Consider the following 15853-nt stretch of genomic DNA (forward strand, 5'->3'; position numbering starts at 1 on the left):
GACATACCTTGCATCACCTCAATGCCTTTTCGGGTACTTTGTTTGGTCTGAAAACTTCGTGTTGATCCGTGTTGATGGCAACATTAGAAGGTAAACACATAAATAACGCAATGGTGAATCCTTGTATGTTACACCGAGACAACTCTTTGATATTTGTTGAAATAAAAATTCCAAACTGCAAAACAAAACAATTTCCAACGGAGCTCTGCCGCCATCTTTTGCATTTTCTGTGACACTACACATCAGTCTTGGGCAATCAAAATAACCAAGAAAACCTTATTTAATCGATTGCAAAGATTTATACTTTCCTCTTCAGAACTATTTGAATCATATTCATAACTGGATGCGTAACAAGAAAGCATATTTTCCGAATCTGAAGTCATTGTTTTGAATCTTGAGCAAGGCAAGACGTCTTGCCGTGACTCCATGAACAAGGGGGCGGGACCTTCTGAAACTGGCCACTTCCGGTTTCAATTTGAAGTACTTTTTAGACATTTTATGTCATTTTATTGGTGTTTTGCATTTGAATACAAAAAATATCATACTGCGTGTTTTGGGTATTTTAGATGCTATAAAACATTTTTCTGATGTCAGTTAGGAAACAAAAAAGTGACGTTGGTTGTCCTTTAAGCGCCTTTCATAACTCTCAAGGACACTTTACAGTCACAGGATATTTTTTTTCTGTGGGTGAGCAGTGGCAGCAACACGTGCTACTTTTGTTGTATGATAAATCAATCAGAATCATCTTTATTGCCAAGTATGTGGAACATACAGGGAGTTTGTTTCCTGTAGAACACGCTGCACTAGTATCGTCATCAAAAAAATTGCAAAGCGGCACTGTACTGTACTATTATTATATTTATTAGTAGTATTATATTATTTATTATTTATTATATATATTATTATAAAAATTATAATGAATAATAATATTATATGTTACCAATACAAAATGTATTATTATGGGTTGTTTTATTACTGCATTAGTTATATTGGAATGTTTTCCCAGTATGAGAAAGAAAATGTTAAACAACAGAATACAGTGTGTATTTCATGTACAAAGTGATCAGAAGAATTGGAAATTATGATAGGTTGGAGAAACAGTGAGAATTGCTTCCATCCTGAACTTGGTAGTTACTCACACCTAAAATATTCATGAAACCCTCGCATCAACTCTGACATCTCTTGGCGCCCCACTGTGGCTGCCTCCTTCTTTTCTACTTTTTCACTTATTTACTTTTCCGTTTTTGCTTTGTTTACTTTCATTCCCTAAACCTACGGAGAGGAGATGGGGATCTTCACTTTTGCTCATCGCCGTGATTTTTTACTTTTTCTTTGCCCCTGTTAACGGGGAAACAACTCGCACTCGGAATCCCATTGTGTAGAGAATCAGAATCAAAATCAGAATCATATTTATTGCCAAGTATGTAGAACACACAAGGAATTTGTTTCCGGTACAACACGCTGCACTAGTATCGTCGTCAAAAAGAGTCGAGACTGTGCGCACCGCAGCTTTGATATCTTTCAAGCCCTTGATCTCCTTGATGTGCGTCTCACACTGACGCATATCACACGCTTGAAAATGGTATAAAAGGAGCTGTCGCGGGACAGAGAGAATCAGACTCATCTCGGACTCAGACACACAGCTCGCAGAGACCTGCTCAGCATCCCACGGAGTTTCACAGCACCACTTGCTCGACTCCACGCCACGATCAAGCTCTGCGTGACACCTGCCTGGGAGATCTGACAACGAACCTACTTACAAATAAAGAGAAACATCAAACTCTTTATTGGCGAACTAGCCAGGAGGATTTTTTTTCTCTTCACCTCCTCAGCCCAATCAACTCTCCTAATGGAAAGAGACCAGATTTCCGCAATCTCCCTCAAACTTCCCCCGCCCTGGCACGACGACAGGGAGCTCTGTTTCCAAGTGGTTGACTCCCAATTCGTCAACCGTGGCATCACCCAGGAGACCACCAAATTCCACTATGCGGTCGCTGCCCTCACTCCGGAGTTGGCTGGTCATGTGCGCCGAGTCATCTTCGACCCCCCGGCCGGGAATCCTTACGCGGCTTTGAAACAGGAAATCCTGAGGCAGACCACCCTCATGGAACACCAGAGGTTCACAGCCTTGAGGCATGACGTCGAGCTGGGGGACAGCCGGCCCTCCCAGCTCCTGCAACGCCTCGAGACGGTGGCGGGAAATAGCCTCAAGGACCAGAGTTTCCTGCGGCATGTCTTCATAGAGAAGTTGACCCCGATGATCCAAGCAGTCCTGGCAACCACACCACCCGACTCCACCTTGCAGGAGTTGGCCGCCCTCGCCGACAAAGTTGCGGAGGCGTACGTGGGGCAGCCTACCCTTGCAGGTTCCTCCGACGCCAGGACCCTCGACTGATGCTCTCCAACTGCTCGCCAACGAGATGCGTGCCCTGCAAACCGAAATCCGGGAACGCAGCCACAGTCGAAAAGGCCACCGTAGTCGCGGACGCGGCCCCATTCGAGAGCGCAGCCCAAGCCGCAACCGGAACCCATCCAGCGCGGACCCCGACTTGTGCTGGTACCACCGATATTGGGGTGACCGGGCCAAACGATGCAGCGAGCCGTGCAAGAAGTCGGGAAACGGCCCGGCCACGGAGTGAACACGGCTTCCCACTCGCCTGGCGCCTCCACAACCAGCCACATCATTTATGTCCGCGACCGCACATCGAGAAGACGATTCATGGTGGACTCGGCTGCTGACATCAGCGTTCTGCCACTTTCTCCTGCAGAGCGCCAGAACCTCAACGCTGGAGTGTCCCTGCAAGCTGCCAAGCGCACCACCATCAAGACGTATGACCAATGGTTTCTCAACCTAGACTTGGGCCTACGTCGCTCCATCCCTTTCATCTTCACCATTGCCGATGTCCCTCACCCCATCCTTGGCGCGAACGTCCTGCACAAGTTGACCTGTCCGTCAACATCCGCAGGAAGAGGTTGACTGATGAGACGACCGGCCTGTCCGTGCACGGTAGGACGGCCAACCCTGGGCTTCTTCATCTCTCGCACATACCATCTCCTTCATCTTCTCCATTTCTCACGCTCCTCCGACGATTCCCCGACCTGACCAACCCCAGTCGGACGACCCTACCTGCCCCCGACGTTGTTCACCACATTGTGACCACTGATCCGTTTCAACGCTTTGCCTCCTTGCCCTGGCGAAACAACGGATTTCTGAAGCCAAATTCAACCACATGCTTCAGCTTGGCATTATCCGTCCATCGGACAGAAAATGGGCCTCCTCGCTGCACACGGTCCCCAAGGCGAAGGCAGGCGACTGGCGTCCCTGCGGTGACTACCGAGTGCTGAATTTTGTCACAGTTCCTGACCGCTACCCTCTTCCTCACATCCACGACAGTGTGTCCTTCCTCCACAGACAAACAGTGTTCTCCACCATCGATCTGGTAAGAGCCCACCACCAGATCCCTGTCGCCAAAGAGCATGTTTCGAAGACGGCCGTCACCACCCCATTTGGCTCGTTTGAGTTCCTCCGCATGCCATTTGGCCTACGGAACGCCTCTCAGACTTTTCAACGCTTCATCGACTCTGTCCTGCGCGGTCTTGACTTCTGCTGTGCCTACATCGACGACATACTCATCGATAGTGACTCCCAAGAAGAGCACCTGCAGCACCTGGAAACGGTCTTCAAGCGCCTTCAACCACTCACACTCGGAATCCCATTGTGTACAGTCGAGACTGTGGCGTCACCGGTGCGCACCGCAGCTTTGATGTCTTTCAAGCCCATGATCTCCTTGATGTGCGTCTCACCCTGACGCATATCACATGCTTGAAAATGGTATAAAAGGAGCTGTCGCGGGACAGAAAGAATCAGATCATCTCGGACTCAGACCCGGAGAGACACACAGCTCGCAGAGACCTGCTCAGCATCCCACGGAGTTTCACAGCACGACTTGCTTGACTCCACGCCACGATCAAACTCTGCGTGACACCTGCATGGGAGATCTGACAACAAACCTACTTACAAATAAAGAGAAACATCAAACTCTTTAAGACCAGCTACTAGCATGGCGATCTAATAGCGGACTAGCGGCCGCCGCACCGGACATCCCCGATGAGCTGAAGAGGAGAAAACGAGGATGACGGGCCGGGAAAGATCGCCGCAAAAGAACGAGAAAGTACCGACACGTTCTCCCGTCCGTCATAATGGGGAATGTGAGATCGCTCCCGAATAAAATGGACGAGCTGGCGGCGCTAACGTGGCACCAGATGGAGTACCGGGAAGCCAGCTTGCTACTCGTCACGGAGACATGGCTACCGGCAATCACTCCGGACACTCATACTGAGTTGGAGGGCTTCCAACTCGTACGAGCAGACAGAAATGAAGGCAGCGGTAAGCAGAAAGGAGGGGGTGGATTGCTGTGTTTGTGAATGACAAATGGTGCAACCCTGGGCACATCACGGTCAAAGAAAAACTCTGCACTCGCGACATTGAGCTGCTCGCCGTTAAACTCCGGCCGCATTACCTGCCGCGGGAATTCTCACAGGTCATAGCCGTGACGGCTTACATTCCCCCTACGGCAAATGGCGGCGCTGCCTCCAATGCTCTCATGACTGTTGTAAACAAGCTGCAAACCCAGTCCCCCATCGCCTTGTTAACTTGTGCCACCAGAGACAATAACATATTGGACTTAATCTACTCAAATGCCAAGGATGCGTACAAACCAGGGACGTGCGTTTTTTTTTTTTTTTTTTTTTTTTTTTCAAATGGCATGCGAACAAACAAAGTAATAAAAACAAACAAACAAACAACACTGCAAACAAAACACAACAAAAGCAAACAAAACCACTGGTTTTGAATAGCTCGTGGAGCTTCAAGAAATAAATCAGAGGTGTGTCTCAACAAATCTTTCTGCATACTTAACATTTTGTAAATAGTTGGCAACATACATTAGGTGACATAATCGCTTAAGAGACAATACCTGATCGCACAAGAAATAAGAGTTCCTGACAGATAATTATTATACAAAAAGGAAAAATAGGAGAGAAGTAAAACATAGAAGTAAGAAGAGAGAGAGAAAGAGCAGGGGGGGGGGGTGCCATGGGTTTTAACATTTCATTGAGTCTGCACAACATAGTGAAATTGACAAAAAAAGAGAGGGGGGAACACCAGATGATTCGGCAAGCACATCATCCTATGCCATATTTCATCAACAAATCATGTGTTTTGATAGCGTTTGGGTCGGCAGATGGTTGAATTGTTTTCTAATATAGTTTCAGAATCAGAATCAGAAAACCTTTATTCGTCCCACAATGGGGAAATTAGCAATTGCAATTTGTTTCATTTCATTTGAAATATTACAAATAGGGGTTTCTTCCCACAAAATTTAGATTTATGAATATGATGTTTGGCAAGCAAAACTAGTAAATTAATAATAACATATTTATCGTTGGTCTTGTTGTAATATCCAAACAGCATGTCTTTGTAATGAAATATGAATGGAGAAGTGATTTTACATTGAACATATTTGACAAAGTGTTTCCAGAAGCGAATAGTTTCGGGACAAGCCCAGAGAGGTGAGTTGCAGTTTCAGGCTCAGCTTCACAAAATGTACAAGATATATCCTGTAAGGACCGTATCTTAGTTTTTAACAGTGTAGCAACGATGCAAAAGTTTGTAGGTTATTTCTCTTTGTTTGTTTGTGATGAAAATTTTATATGGCAGGGTCCAGACCTTTTCCCATGGGATATTTGGGACATACGTTCTCCAGTGATGAACAATGTAGGGAACCGTCACAAAAGATTTTTGAAACAAATGTCTAATTGCACGGTTCCGATTTCGAGCAATTGATGAGAAAAGGAGTTTCCCCAGGGCGGTTTCTGTCACTGGAATTGGCAGTTGTCTGTCAGGAGTAGCGTAGTGACCTTTGAACAGGCTTATGATACCACTTGGGATGGCATCCATAACGCTGGAAAAGTCCTTCGGGGTCACAGGGATTTGATGCGTATTGAGAAAGCATAGTTCATTAAATCATCAGTGACGTGTGGTGAGGTAAATGGCTGGTGAGGCACTGACGTCATCACAGTCAGATTTACAAACATATGAACTCTATAGAGTAGCTTATTCACCATTTGATTGGCAACAGTTAACCTGTTTGTTTAAAATGTCATGTCTACATTCTTTATATAAACTGTAGCATAGAAAAAAAAGAATAAAAAAATGTTATTATCGTGTTACTTTTACTTATAAATGAAGTCCATGCGCCGCTCCTTCTGAAGAAAGGTATCGATAACGTCTTTGTAGAAGCCTTCCTTATGTTTCTTTGGTTTTAAAAGTCTCTCTATTTCTTTCAATTGATATATGTAATCCTCCATTCTGAAAATAAGGCCAAGCAACACGAAAAATTGACTGGATGGTTGCACTTGCGAACTGTTTACTGTAGCTTGCTCTCACTCATTCTATTATTCTGCAGCCGAGGAAGTGCAAGAAGAATCTGTAATCACCAGTGCCCCCTGTCATGAGGCAGGAGAACTGTGTGCCTCACCTATGCACACAGTTTTGATAAAAATAAAATAAAATAAACACTGTAGTACAGTGTTTATAATGTAAAGTGACTACATTGTATACACCAGCTAAACTGCAAACATTTTGTACATATGCTAAAAATGTTTGAACACAGTGTTTGAACGATATGCAGAGGAACAGCAATGCGGTCTCACTGCAGAGCAAGCCAGCAGAGTTCACATAGTCATTGCGCAATCCATGGTGAGGCTCAGCCGGCTGCTGCCTCACCGCTCGTCTCCACTTAGCATTTGAACGGTAAATGTGAAAGTTCAGCGATTTTGAAAAAAAAAATTAAAAAATGGTGAAGTTAAATGGAAAAGAACTTTAAAGTACAAATCACTAAATAAATATAACTGTTTAATTTATTTTTTCATTTGATATTTCCATGATGACAGGTGAGGCACGGACCCCCCTGCCTCCCCTGACTGCACGTCACTGGTAACCCCCCCCCCTTCCCCCCTCTCGGAAGAGCAGACCACAATATGGTATATCTCCAGCCTGTGTACAAACCCCTTGTCCAGAGGCAACCAGCTATGACCCGCACGGTCAGAAGATGGTCCACAGAAGCTGAACAAGCTCTGCGGGACTGTTTTGACTCAAGCAGGTGGGAGCTCTTCACTGAGATTCATGGGGAGGACATTGATTCATTCACCGATACCATCACAGACTACATAAACTTTTGTGAACAAAACACCCTACCCACCAGGACTGTGCAGTGTTTTTCCAACAACAAACCATGGATTAATCCCGACATGAAAGTCCTCCTGAAGGAAAAGAAAAGAGCTTTTGTGTCGGGCAACAGAGAGGAACTGAAGGCTGTGCAGATCCAACTGAGGAGGAAGATCAGGAAGGGGAAAAAGGCCTACAGGATGAAAATGGAGGAGCAGCTGAAAGCCAGCAATGTCGCCGGTTCTGGAAGGGCCTGAAAAAACATCTCAGGCCGCAAAAGCCCTGTGACATTGAACGAAAAAGACAAGGACTGGGCAGATGAACTCAACCGCTTTTTCAATCGGTTTGACAAGACGCCTGTCGCCCCCGGCCCTCCGTCAACTTCACCTGTAGCTGCACCTGCACCAACTCTCACTGTGGCCTTACCCTCCCTGCCCCCTCTCACGACCAGCTTCCCGCAACCAACAACTGCCCTCACATACACATATATTGATTACACTGGCTTTGATCGCTGCCAAATCACGTGATGTCGCGTTGTGGCTGGGTTGCCAGATCCGCTCAATATTACAGCATTTCACAAAATGAGGATACAATCTAACTATCTAACTGTCTTAACAGTAGGCATGTTGTAATTCCTCCTAGTTGAGTGTGCGTGTGTCAATGTGTGTGTGAGGCAAAGACACGATTGATGAAATTTCATGATTGATATCACCTGCGAAACGAGCTAATCATGTGATACCCGGAAATTGTGAAGCCTTTTTAAGCACATGCACAGAATAAAATGTTTGTCGAGTTCCCAGACCAATGATTGACACTGTTGTGCATCATTTCTCTTGTAAGTACTTTCAATCGTTACAAAAGTTACCAATTTGGTTACTGTTAAAACGCAAAGACTGCTGCCAGAATGACTAGTTCAACAGGTTATGGGCCCAGTAACACAAGCCAAAGATGGTTTAGACTTTTGTTCGATGGCGATGAGAAAAACTACGCGATCTGGGAGATGAGGTTCCTAGCGCACACGGAGTTATGAGGCCTCAGAGATGTTATTTTGGGCGTCCCGAACATTGAGGAAGACAGCGAAGAAGCTCTCGCCGAAGACAAGGCTAAGAATGGAGAGGCATTTGCAGAGTTGGTGCAATGTCTGGACAATAAGAGCCTATCGCTGATCATGAGAGACGCAAAACGTGACGGGAGAATAGCACTGGAGATTCTCCATGAGCATTATGCTGGAAAGGACAAACCACGGGTGGTGAGTTTGTATTGCGAACTTTCCTCACTACGAAAAGGCAGCTATGAGACTGTCACAGACGACGTTATCCGAGCAGAGAGTGTTTTCACCTCATTAAGAAGAGAAGAAGAGCACATTAGTGACGGGCTTCAGATAGCCATGGTGCTAAAAGGGCTTCCTGTCTCTTACAAACCGTTTGTTTTGCACGTCACCCAATCTAACGACAGAATGACTTTCGGCGAATTCAAAACTAAGCTAAGACGATTTGAAAATACCGAAAAGTATGGAAAAGGTGACCAGAGTGCCAACGAAGACAATGTAATGAATATCAGCGGGACTACAAAACTGCATGGTAGAGGGAGAGGAAGGAAAATGGACCTAGCTGATACCGAGTGCTACACCTGCGGTCAAAGAGGGCACATGGCCAGGACATGTCCTCGCACTTCCCAGCCGAGAAGAGAGGAACGAAGGTGGGACATGCAACATCAAGGTTGACGCGGTCGAGGACGAGGCCGCGACGTCATGAAGGGAGCTGCTGACGAGATCGAGTCAGAGCACACATTCTTCTTCAATTTAAATGACCATCCGACGAGTGGAAACGAGAGGTTTTATGGTCGACAGTGACGCCACAGCACATATGGTCAACGACGCCACAAAGTTCAAAACAGTCGACAAGAGCTTCTGTCACGTTTTGCGAGGTGGTGATGGCGGGTTCGGATCCCAAAAAGCAGGCAGGAGGGAGCAGGAGGTTGTTTGACAAATTGTATTAAAATAAAGTCAGCGGGAACAAAATGTAAAACATCAAAATGATCTGAATGGAAAAAATACAAAGTAGCAAAAGAAGACCAAAAGTAAAAGCCCGCCAAGGTTAAACAAACACGTACACGATGCATGCTGCAACCAAGCAGCAAACAAACAATGAATCGGCACCGGATGATCGTGCCAGGTGTCCTTTTAAGTGTTATTGATTATAACGACCAGCACCTGCGAGGCTGCAGGCAGGGCTGACGTCGCTACCCGCTGGTCGCCAATCTGATCGGGACGACCAGCACCTGTGCAGGTGCAGGCGGGGCCGACAGCGCCCCCCGTTGGTCGCCAACCAGATCATGACAGTACCCTCCCTTCAAGGGGCTGCTTCCAGAAGTCCCAACAGTCTCCCAAAAGGTCCACTCGCCAGGGAACGGTCGGTGGAGAGGGCAACCGCTGCCTCTCCAGCATACGACGGGTGGCGGCCTGATGGGAACGGGACTCGGCCTGGGGTGGACGAAGACGCGGCACGGATCGTCGTGGGCGTGAGTGCAATCCCTCTCGCACGTTCACGCGACGGCGCATGGCTCTGCGTGGACGTCGAACTGCCAGGCGCAGAATGGCACCCCGTACGGCCGTATGGGACCAGGTCTCGGCCGGACGCCGACGTGGGCGTGAACTGCCCGGCTCCGGGGGAACGAGACCAGTCCAGAGCCGCTCCGGGATCCAGCGGTGAGTGGGGTCTCGGACTGACGTTGACGCGGACGTTGCACGGCTCGTCGTGGATGAGACTCAATTCGTCATGCACGACGACAGCGTGGCTGGACGTGGGCGTGCAATGCCAGTCACCCAGTGTCACCCTGGACGGCCACCTGGAAGGAGGTCTCGGTCGGACGTTTACGTGGACGTTGCGGCTCGTCGAGTGACGCAATTCAAACTCGACGAGGCTTGCGCTAACGTGGACGTAGCATTGCCAGGCACAGGGTGGAAATGAGACGGGTCCGATGTACCTGCGGGATCCGATGGTTGGCTGATTCATTCTGTCACGGTTTGCGAGGTGGTGATGGCGGGTTCGGATCCCAAAAAGCAGGCAGGAGGGAGCAGGAGGTTGTTTGACAAATTGTATTAAAATAAAGGTCAGCAGGAACAAAATGTAAAACATCAAAATGATCTGAATGGAAAAAAATACAAAGTAGCAAAAGAACACCAAGTGTAAAAGTCCACCAAGGTTAAACAAACACGTACACAATGCATGCAGCAAACAAGCAGCAAACAAACAATGAATCGGCCCCGGATGATCGTGCCAGGTGTCCTTTTAAATGTCATTGATTATAACGAACAGCACCTGCGAGGCTGCCGGCAGGGCTGACGTCGCTACCCGCTGGTCGCCAATCTGATCGGGACGACCAGCACCTGTGCAGGTGCAGGCGGGGCCGACAGCGCCCCCCGTTGGTCGCCAACCAGATCATGACAGTTTCAAACCCGAGGACCACATCATTGAGCTCGCAGATGGAACCAAGGTGAGCGGAATGGCAAAGATGAGAGGCGAGGCTGAGGTCTACTTGCTGGACAGCGAGGGACGACGCTTGAAGACAAGGCATGTTGTAATTCCTCCTTGTTAAGTGTGCGTGTGTCAATGTGTGTGTGAGGCAAAGACACGATTGAGGAAATTTCATGATTGATATCACTTGCGAAACGAGCTGATCATGTTATACCCGGAAATTGTGAAGCCTTTTTAAGCGCATGCGCAGAATAAACTGTTTGTCGAGTTCCCAGATCAATGATTGACACTGCTGTGCATCATTTCCCTCGTAAGTACGTTCAATCGCTACAAAAGTTACCATTTTGGTTACTGTTAAAACGCTGAGACTGCTGCCAGAATGACGAGCGCAACACTCCTATTCGTAGAATGATTTGTTATGACATGATACCAACCAAAACTCAGTTGTCAGGTTGATCTTCATGTTTATCTGAGTTTCCTCGGGTGGCACGGTGATCGACTGGTTAGCACGTCAGCCTCACAGTGCAGAGTTCCAGTGTTCAATTTCCGGCCTGGCGTTCCTGTGTGGTGTTTTCATTGTTCTCCCCGTGGCTATGTTGCTTTTCTCCAGGTGCTCTGTTTTCATTCCGTATTCCCAAAATACGCACGGCAGGTTAAAATGGCTGGCCCGTATGGCTGGTTGTTTGTCTATGTGTACCATGCAATTGGCGATTTGCTAAGTAACAACCAGTGAAGGGTGTAACCCGCCTACTACCCAAAAACAACTGGGATAGGCTGCAACACGCAGTGATCCTTGTGTAAACTGGGTTGACCTGCAATATAAAACAGAAACGCTGTTTGTATGAGGAAGACGACCCGAAGTGGTGAAAAATAATACACGTCATCATTCAAACGGAATGCAGTCACAGAACACGAGTTCAAGTACTTGAGTATAGTGCCAATGACCATTTTGTGTTTGGGAGTCTTTTACTGAGCATCTTCATTTTTATTAAGTTCATCGAGTTGCTTGTTCTGTAGCCAAAAGGCAAGCACAGCAGTGTCTTACTGTGCCAGTCCTGAGCCCGGATAAATACAGAGGGTTTGTCAGGAAAGACATCCGACGTAAAAGCTTGGCCAATAACAAACATTCAAATCAAACCTCTGAATCTGAAGCTGTGGCGACCCCCGAAGGGAAAAGCCGAAAGGAAAATAATAAATTGACGTTTTACGATTTTAAAGAACAGATAAACACATATTGCATGCATTTACCTCCTTTGAGAGAACTGAGCAGTTATCTATTGAAGGAAATAAATACATTTAGTTAGCTATTTTTAACATTGTATGATGAACATTAAAATAGTGAGTTAATCAGTATCAATGGTGCTTTGTTTTCAGTGGATGGGTGAGGGAGCAGATGTGGAATATGTGTCGGAGTTGTGTTTTTGCAGGCACTAGGGAGTCGAGGGGTCCGCTGATTCATATCACCCAAAGGAGAGGAACAGTTACGAGCTGACCCAGGCTGAAGGACGGAGGTGAAGGGATACAACATAAACCAACGCTATCTTGGCAAAAGCGATTGGAGCCGTCTCCGCGACATCCCGCCAGAAGGATGACGACATCAGAAGAGAGGGATCCAATCAACTGCTGATTTCTTTGTTTGAGCCAAATTTGAATATGCATGTGGTACACCTTTAAATCTGGGCTGCTCAGTTGAAGTCTTTGTCTTTCTTCTCTCTTGCTGATTTGGGGCACACAAATATTTTCTGTGTCAGGGAGCTGAGACCCAGAATTCTGCATTAGATCAATGTGTTAGGAATAAATCATCTGTGACTTGCCGGCTTCTTTGGTGATCTGACTTGCCGGCTTCTTTGGTGATCTCTCTCACAACGAACATGCCAGCCAATTGTTAGGTTACAACGTTGCGCAATAAGGTAAATATTTAATTCCGTTCATAATATTTACAATTTTAAAGCTAACCGTAAAATGCTCATATTAGCCTATAATATTTTAACCTAACACTATTTATAAACAGACAAATAAACAAACAGACAAGGTTTTGATTCTCAAAATATTCATAGAGCCGGGGTGTTGATTAACAGAGAGAGAGAGAGAGAGAGAGAGAGAGAGAGAGAGAGAGAGAGAGAGAGAGAGAGAGAGAGAGAGAGAGAGAGAGAGAGAGAGAGAGAGAGAGAGAGAGAGAGAGAGAGAGAATTACGGTGCGCTGTACACGCGCCTCACCTTTCAGCGTCGCGTTTTCTCCCGTTCTTGGTGATGTGTGTTATTTGCGTTAATTTGGAGGATTGCCTTCAGCGACTGCAGAATGATCGGATTTCTTGTTGAAATATACTTGTCTTTTGATGGTCGTTTTTTAATTTGACGTTCGGGATAGTGTGAACAACGCCACAACCTCCACCTCCAGGCGCTCACTGGAGGGGATTAGAAACACAAACCCTCACGGTAAGGTCTTTAACTGTCATTAACAAGACTGAATAACAACTAGGCAGTCTAAAACTGCAATAGATTATGTTCAAAAACAGTAAAAAAGTGTTTGTTTCGCCCAGAAGCACAGTGCACGCGTTCAACGGGGCTGGTGATTGCTGAATATGTTGAATAAAACGGTAAAGTGCACATAAAAGAGTAATACTGTGCATTTATTTTAGCACGTGATTCCATAAAAGTTAAATGCCAAGGCAATAAGGGCATATCCCTTTTAGGCTACACCAGGTCAGTAGCCAAACTCTGACATTAAAGGTGTCATCGATGAGAAGGTTTCTTCAGCCGTCATCTGTACTTTTTGAAGGTGTCAGACGTTTCGCCTCCTATCCAAGAGGCTTCGTCAGCGAACTAAAGTCTGACTGGTCGTATCGGCCCTATTTATATATCCCTAATGTCCAGACATGGCGGCGCCGGACACAGCTATGATAGGTCCCTACTCTCAGGTTTGTGGGAGCAGAGGACCACTCCCTGTGGCCCCACTGATTGTTCCTACATTCCTGACTAACGACTGGCCTATTTGCCCCACTCCCACCGGTATCACCTCATCAGCATTACGAATGTTGCCTAACCTGTGTTGCTTCAGCAGGCTATTGTATGAACGATCCAAATTGAACCTCACCCCACCAGACCGGTTTAATGAAGGATTTAATTGTTTTAGGAGAATCGCTTCTTTTACTCCCTTTCAAACCATCTATGTTCTTTCGCTGAGATTTTAACCTCATTATCGTCAAATGAGTGGTTGCTAGCTTTTAGGTGCAAATGTACTGCCGATTGAGGCCCATGAGTATTTTCCCTGCGATGTTGATAAAGTCTTTTTTTGAGAATGTGTTGAGTCTCCCCAATGTACTGCTTTTTACAATTTTCATTCTTACAATGTATTGAATAAGCTACATTACTTTGTTTTTCATTTGTTAGCCTATCTTTTGGATGCACTAATTTTTGCCCAACCCCAGCAGCAGTCTCAGTGGTGAGGACGAGACTGCTGGCGGACGTTTCTCTGCATGAAAGAACCAAACTTAGACCGGCTCACATCTGCCAATTATTGGAAATCTGCCTTAATACTACATATTTTCAATTTAGGGAGACATTTTATAAACAAATTTATGGTTGTGCTATGGGCTCACCATTTTCATCCATAGTGGCTAATCTGTACATGGAAGAGATGGAGAAACAGGCCCTCACATCCTTCCCGGGGACAAAACTTAGACACTGGTTTAGTTATGTGGACGATACTTTTGTCAATCAGAATCAGAATCAGAATCATCTTTATTGCCAAGTATGTAGAACACACAAGGAATTTGTTTCCGGTAGAACACGTTGCACTAGTATCGTCGTCAAAAAACTAACAAAAAAAAACTGCTAAGTGGCACTATACACAATGAGAGGAGGGCAGGTTTATCTGAGATTTCTCATGATCGTCTGACAGATGGGCGATGCTGAAAAAATAGATGGCTATTAGAAATCTGAACCCAAGCCTTCATACTGTATGCTCACTGCTGACAGGAGTAAGCTTGAGGGAAAAACAACGCTGTACATTTTCTGAAATTAATCTACTTCTTCATTCAGCCAATTTAAAGGAATTGATGACTACACAAATAAATGACAGTGAGTTTCAAATCAATAGGAATTCATTGACCAACGGTCCTGAGTGCAGTGCACAGACACATGCATTTTACAGGACTATGTTGCTCTGAATATTTTGCTACATCATTCCTCTCTGTACAAAGTAAGCTTTATTATCGCAATTGCATGTACTCAAACCACATGTGTACATTAATATGCTGCTGGCATTGAGAAAGTGTTTCAGTGTTATGTATTTGTCATGACCAGATTTGGAATCCAAATATGCAGTGATACTTGTACATGAGATGGAATGAGAACTGCCAGGTTCTGAAGGCCTTCCCAGTCTTTATTAATTTATGATGTTATTTTTAGGCTCTGATACATTTTTGATGCAACTGCATTTATCAACTTTAATTCCTAATGAAGGCTTTGGGTGTGTCTATTATGGTTTTCATGGAGTTCCATCTATATTTTTCTAACAAATGCATAGATATAATACAGTAAAAACATTAGCATTGTTACTGATTGTCAAACGAGGCCAGTTCAACATAATATGTCAATGGGTCTAGTTTGTAGTTTCTAGTTTGGCATGCTGTCCCTGGTCTAAATAGGAATTATTCAGCCTGCTGTGTACCAAGCGATATGATCAAACTCAACAAAACTGGACTATCACTATCAAATCGCAGTTGGTGACCGCATTTTGCACACCTGTCGATGATCACATCTTGTGGAAGAAAGACATGAGTTCAGGAAACAATATTTTGAAGCACCAACCAGCCACCATTGATTCTTTAAGTCACATGTGTCAGTCAAACGCATGGTTTGATAAATCTGGCCCATCACATCATTTCATGTGGTCCGCGAAAGCAAAACAAACAGGTCAACATCTGTATTTCTTGCTAAGATCTCGACCAAAATGTAAAAATTCTCACATTTAATAAATAAAAGACATATTGTAAACATTTTGTAGCGACCAATCATTGACATTACTTAAACAATACTTTGACAAACCGTAATTCTTTACTTTTTTGTAAGGTCTCAGTCATAACAGGCGACCAATGGAAACAGTAACAAAAATGTGACAAGAATGAGTTTGACACCCCTGATTAAA

The 15853-nt window shown here is 45.5% G+C and overlaps 1 protein-coding gene and 1 long non-coding RNA gene across 7 annotated transcripts in view; one reads left to right on the top strand and one right to left on the bottom strand.

Moving 5' to 3' along the window:
* Positions 1–13047, bottom strand: part of LOC148892234 (uncharacterized) — a 31210-nt gene extending 18163 nt beyond the window's left edge. Inside the window, exons 1-2 of the long non-coding RNA XR_016116224.1 lie at positions 12922–13047; positions 11139–11516 (exon numbers count right to left, since the gene is read on the bottom strand). This is a non-coding gene — a long non-coding RNA (uncharacterized LOC148892234). The remainder of the gene's footprint in view (positions 1–11138; positions 11517–12921) is intronic.
* Positions 12903–15853, top strand: part of frmpd1a (FERM and PDZ domain containing 1a) — a 51775-nt gene continuing 48824 nt past the window's right edge. For 2 of the 6 annotated variants that reach the window (XM_089006089.1, XM_089006090.1), the window contains exon 1: positions 12949–13140. The gene's annotated coding sequence lies outside the window, so the exon portion shown is untranslated. Of the gene's footprint in view, positions 13141–15853 lie in introns of all 6 variants that reach the window. The other 4 variants (XM_089006094.1, XM_089006095.1, XM_089006093.1 and 1 more) reach the window with 4 other exon arrangements.

Source organism: Hippocampus bargibanti, linkage group LG10 (assembly GCF_051943395.1).
Source record: "Hippocampus bargibanti isolate YZ-2025 linkage group LG10, ASM5194339v1, whole genome shotgun sequence".
Classification (NCBI taxonomy): Eukaryota; Metazoa; Chordata; class Actinopteri; order Syngnathiformes; family Syngnathidae; genus Hippocampus; species Hippocampus bargibanti.